Source organism: Mobula birostris, chromosome 16 (genome assembly GCF_030028105.1).
Source record: "Mobula birostris isolate sMobBir1 chromosome 16, sMobBir1.hap1, whole genome shotgun sequence".
NCBI classification, from domain to species: Eukaryota; Metazoa; Chordata; class Chondrichthyes; order Myliobatiformes; family Myliobatidae; genus Mobula; species Mobula birostris.
Window position 1 is genome coordinate 206,118 of NC_092385.1, and position 5,818 is coordinate 211,935.

Consider the following 5,818-nt stretch of genomic DNA (forward strand, 5'->3'; position numbering starts at 1 on the left):
TGAATCTCCTGCCTTGAAACTCCTGCTCTGAATCTCCCGTGTAGAAACTCCTGCAATGATTCTCCATCCCAGAATCTCATGCCCTGAAACTCCTGCTCTGAAACTCCTGCCCTGAATCTCATGCCCTGAAACTCCTGACCTGAATCTCATGCCCTGAAACTCCTGCCCTGAATCTCATTCCCTGAAACTCCTGCCCTGTATGTCATGCCCTGAAACTCCTTCCCTAAATCTCATGCCCTGAAACTCCTGTGCTGAAACTCCTGCCCTGAATCTCATGCCCTGAAACTCCTGCCCTGAATCTCATGCCCTGAATCTCCTTCCCTGAATCTCAAACCGTGGAACTCCTGCCCTGAATCGCCTGCCATGAATCTCATGCCCTGAAACTCCTGCCATGAATCTCATGCCCTAAAACGCCTGCCATGAATCTCTTGCCCTGAAATTCCTTCCCTGAATCTTGTGAGCAGAAACTCCTGCCCTGAATCTCCTGCCCCGAAACTCATGCACTACATCTCATGCCCTGAAACTGCTGCCCTGAAAGTACATCCTGCATCTCCTGTGCAGAAATTTCTGCCCTGAAACCCCTGCACTGAATCTTCTGCCCTGAATCTCATGCCCTGAATCTCCTGCCCTGAAACTAGTGCCCTGAAACTCGTGTCCTGAAACTCGTGCGTGAAGCTCCTGCCCTCAGTCTCATATCCTGAAACTCCTACTCTGAATCTCATGCCCTGAAACTCCTGCCCTGAATCTCCTGTGCAGAAACCCCTTCCCTGAATCTCCAGTGCAGAAACTCCTGCCCTGAAACTCCTTCCCTGAATCTCCTGCCCTGAAACTCCCGCTCTGAATCTCATGCCCTGAAACTCATGCCCTGAATCTCCTGTGCAGAAACCCCTGCCCTGAATCTCCTTTCCTGAATCTCATGCCCTGAAACTCCAGCCCTGAAACACCTGCTCTGAATTTCCAGTGCAGAAACTCCTGCCCTGAATCTCCTGCCCTGAAATTCCCGCCCTGAATCTCAAACCCTGAAACTCCTGCCTTGAATCTCATGCCCTGAAACTCCTGCCCTGAAACTCATGTCCTGAAAGCTCTGCCCTGAAACCCCTGCCCTGAAGCTCCAGCCCTGAAGCTCTTGCCTTGAAGCTCTTGCTCTGAAGCTTCTGCCCTGAAACTCCTGCCGTAAAACTCCTGCCCTGAAACTCCTGCCCTGAATCTCCTGTCCTGAATCTCCTGCCCTGAAACTCCTGCCCTGAACCTTATGCCCTGAAAATGCTGCCCTGAAACTCCTGCCCTGAATCTCATGCCCTGAAATTCCTGCCCTGAAACTCCTGCCCTTAAAATCAAGCCCTGAATCTCCTGTCCGGAGTCTCCTGCTCTGAAACCCCTGCCCTGAAACTCCTGCCCTGAAACTTCTGCCCTGAATGTCCTGACCTGAAAGTCCTGCCTTGAATCTCATGCCCTGAATCTCCTGCCCTGAATCTCATGCCCTGAATGTCATGTCCTGAATCTCATGCCCTGAAACTTATGGCCTGAAACTGATGCCCTGAAGCTCCTGCCCTGAAACTAATGGTAAAATAAGTCAAAGGTAGCATCGCTCCTGTACTGGGAAATCTTGCCTGACAAATTTGTTAGACTTCTTCAAGGAAACAATAAGCAGGATGGACAAACGAGAGGCAGTGGATATCATTGACTTGGATTTTCAGAAGGCATCTGTTAACTTGTCACACATGAGACTGCTTAACAGGATAAAAATGAGAAGAAATACTGGCATAGTTAGAGGAATGGCTGACAGCCAAGAGGCAGCGAGTGAGAATAAAAGGAGCCTTTTCTGGTTGGCTAGCAGTGACTAGTGGTCTTCAGGGCTCAGTATTCGGTCCGTTACTTTTCACATTGTTGGTCAATGATTTGGAAAATGGAATTGATGGATATGTGGCAAGGATTGCGGATGATACAAAGAAAGGTGGAGGCATTGGTAGTGCTGAGGAAGCAATGCGATTTCAGCAGGACACTGAAAAAAATTTTAAGAGTGGGCAAAAAAGTGGCAGATGGAATACAGTATTGGGAAATGTATGATAATGCATTTTGGCAAAAGGAACAATAGTGAACTATTATCTGATTGGGGAGAAGGTTCAAACAACAGAAGTACAGAAGGAAATACGAGTCCTCGGGCAAGACTCCCAGAAGGTTAATTTACATATTGAGCCTGTGATAAAGGCGGCAAATGCAATGCTGGCATTTATCTAAAGTGAAGCAGAATATATAGGCAGGGAGATAATGCTGATACTTTATAAGACACTACTTAGCCGCACTTAGAGTATGTGGGACCCATATCTCAGAAAAGGTGTGTTGTCATTGGACAGAGTCCAGAGGATGTTCAAGAAGATGATCCGGGAATGAAGGGGTTAAGATATGAGGAGCATTTGCCAGCCTTGGGTCTGTACTCCTGCACTGACCTATGTTTAATAAATGTGGGTGGTGGGGGGTAGATCTCACTGAAACCCACCGAATGTGGAAAGGTCTAGATAGTGTGGATGAAGAGAGGACTTTTCGTATGGTGGGGGTAGCCATAACAGAGAGCATAGCCTCAAAACTTAGCAGCGACCTTTTAGAGTAGTTAAAGAGGATTTTATTTAGTCAGAGAGTAGTGAATCTGTGGAATGCTCTGACACAGACGGCAAAGGGGGCCAAGTCAGTGGGTACATTTAAGGCAGAAGTTAATAGTTTGCTGATCAGTCAGAGCATTACAGGATATGCCGAGGAAGCAGGTACATGGGGTTGAGTGAGAACTGGGATCAGCCACGATAGAACAGTGCAACAGACTCGATGGGCTGAATGGCCTAATTCTGTTCCTATGTCTTATGGTCTTATACTGCTAGTGTCTAACACAGTGAAGACTGACACAAAATACTCATTACATTTGGCCGCTATTTCTTTGCTCCGTTACTAACTCGCCAGCATCATCTTCCAGCGGCACAATATCAACTCTTGCCTCTTTTATTCTTTATATATCTGAAAAACATTTGATACTTGATATTATTGGCTCACTTACCTTAATTTTTCATCTTGTCTGTTCTGTTTGGTTTTTTTAATTGTCTCCTGCTGGTTATGTAAAAGCTTCCCAATCCTCTAACTTCACACCATTTTCTCGCTATATTATATAACCCCACTTCTGCTTTTATCAAGAACAAGAGACAATCTGTGGATGCTGGCAATCCAAGCAACACATACACAAAATGCTGGAAAAACCTAGGAGGCCAGGCAGCATATATGGGAAATATTAAACAGTCGATGTTTTGGGCCGAGACCCTTCATCAGGACTGGGAAAAAAAGATGAGACATCAGAGGCAGAAGTGTGGGGGTGAGAGGGTGGAAGAAGTGTTTGGTGATAGGTGAAACTGGGAGAGGGGAGTAATAAAGGAAAAAACTTCTTAGCATATAATTTCCTTAACGATTCTCAAAAGATCATTACTCATGCCTCCACATCTCTTCAGCCACCTCTTTCAGATCTCTGGGGTATACACCATCTGGTCCAGATGACCTATTTACCTTCAGACCATCTCTGTTTCCCAAGAAGCTTCTCCTGAATAACGCAACTTTACACATTCTGACCACTGGCATCTGGCACTTCCATATCCCTGCCAGTGTCTTCGACAGATAAGAGTGATGTACAATGCTTATTCAGTTCATCTGACATCACCTTGCACCCCCACCCCATTACTACCTCTCCAGCATCATTTTTCAATGGTCCAATATCCACTTCTGCCTCTCTTTTACACTATATGTACCTGAAGAAAAGTTTGGTATCCCCTTTAATATTACTGGCTAGCTCACCTATGTATTCCATCTATTCCTTCTTAATTATTTTAGTTGCATGCTGTTGTTTTTTTAAAAGCTTCCCAATCCTCTAACTTGCTAGTAATTTTTGTTCTATGTCCTCTCTTTGGTTTTTATGTTGTCTTTGGTTTCTCCTATCAGCCAAGGTTTTCACTTTACTTTTAGAATACTACCCCTTTGTGATGTATCTATCCTGTGCCTTCCGAATCGCTCCCAGAAATTCCAGCCATTGCTACTCTGTTTTCATCCCTGCCGTGTTCTTTTCAAATCAATTTTGACCAATTTTTCTCTCATGACTCTCTAATTCTCTTTAGTCCACATCTGACTTTAGCTTCTCCTTCTCTAATGTCAGGGTGAATTTGATCATATTAAGATCACTTGCCCCTAAGGGTTCTTTGAACTTAAGTGACCTAATTAATTCCAGATCATTACAACACCCAATGCAGAATAACTGATTCCCAAGTGGGCTGAACCATGAGCTGCTCTGAAAAAGCATCTTGTAGGCATTCTAGAAATTCCTCCTCATGAGACCAACACCATCCTAATTTTCCTAATCACCAGCATGACAATCCGCCATGACCATTGTAACATTGCCCTTTTGGCACGCATTTTCTATCTCCCATTTTAATTTGTGGACCACATACTTACTACTGTTTGGAGGTCTCTATACAATTCAAGTCAGGGATTTTTTTAACATTTGCTGTTCCCTAATCCTACCCACAGATTCTACACCTTCCAACCCTATGCCACCTCTTTCTAATGATTTTATTTAATATTTTACCAACAGAGCCACACAACCCCACTACCAGCTTGTTCTTGGCTTGTTCTCTCAAGAAACATATACAGAAAGTATCTGGGAAACAAGAGGACCTGCAGATGCTAGAAATCTAGAGAACTACACACAAAGTGCTGGAGGAGCTCAGCATGTCAGGCAGCATCTATGGATGGGAATCAACATTTCGGGCAAGACACTTCATCGGGATTCTTGACACTTATCCGGAATATCAACAAGCAAAGAAAATGGAAAGTAGTGCAAAATAGTGAAAACCTTTGACAAAATTTACTTCAAGGCTTAAAAAAACCTGCCAAACAGAGCTCAATAGTTAGCAAATAGAACAAAGGCAATAAAAATTTTCATCAATACCGACATTGACTTTTTTTTATAAAAATAACTTGGTCCCATTTAAATCAGGAAAATTTACAAAGATAAATAAGAACTTCAGAAAACTTTAGAAAATACTATTTACGTTCAAACCCTACCTTGGACTAACTTGGACAGAAGGAGGAAGAGAAATAACACACATGAAAATAAATCACACAACAGTCAGCTAAAACTTCCAAGTATATATTTTCATCAAAAATGTATATGCAATCATGATAAGAAATACAGACCCGAAAACTTAAATGAGAGGCCAACTCATAAAAATGAATTATCACTCTGGAAGAAAACATTAACCAGTGGAATGAGTATGACCCTCCATGGGAGACATCCCAATGATCTGAGCAGACGAGATGGTGACAAGGAAGCATCGAGCACCTGACTGACAGTTGGAGACCTCTTCCCAGAAACAGGGGTTCCTTGCAGAAATACAGGACAAGGTGGTTAACAAAAGGAAAAAAAATTGAAAATACATGAAACACAAACAAGGCAGTAAGTGCAGAAACATAGAAACATAGAAAATAGGTGCAGAAGTAGGCCATTTGGCCCTTCGAGCCTACACCGCCATTTATTATGATCATGGCTGATCATCCAACTCAGAACCCCGCCCCAGCCTTCCCTCCATACCCCCTGATCCCCATAGCCACAAGGGCCATATCTAACTCCCTCTTAAATATAGCCAATGAACTGGCCTCAACTGTTTCCTGTGGCAGAGAATTCCACAGATTCACCACTCTCTGTGTGAAGAAGTTTTTCCTAATCTCGGTCCTAAAAGGCTTCCCCTTTATCCTCAAACTGTGACCCCTTGTTCTGGACTTCCCCAACATCGGG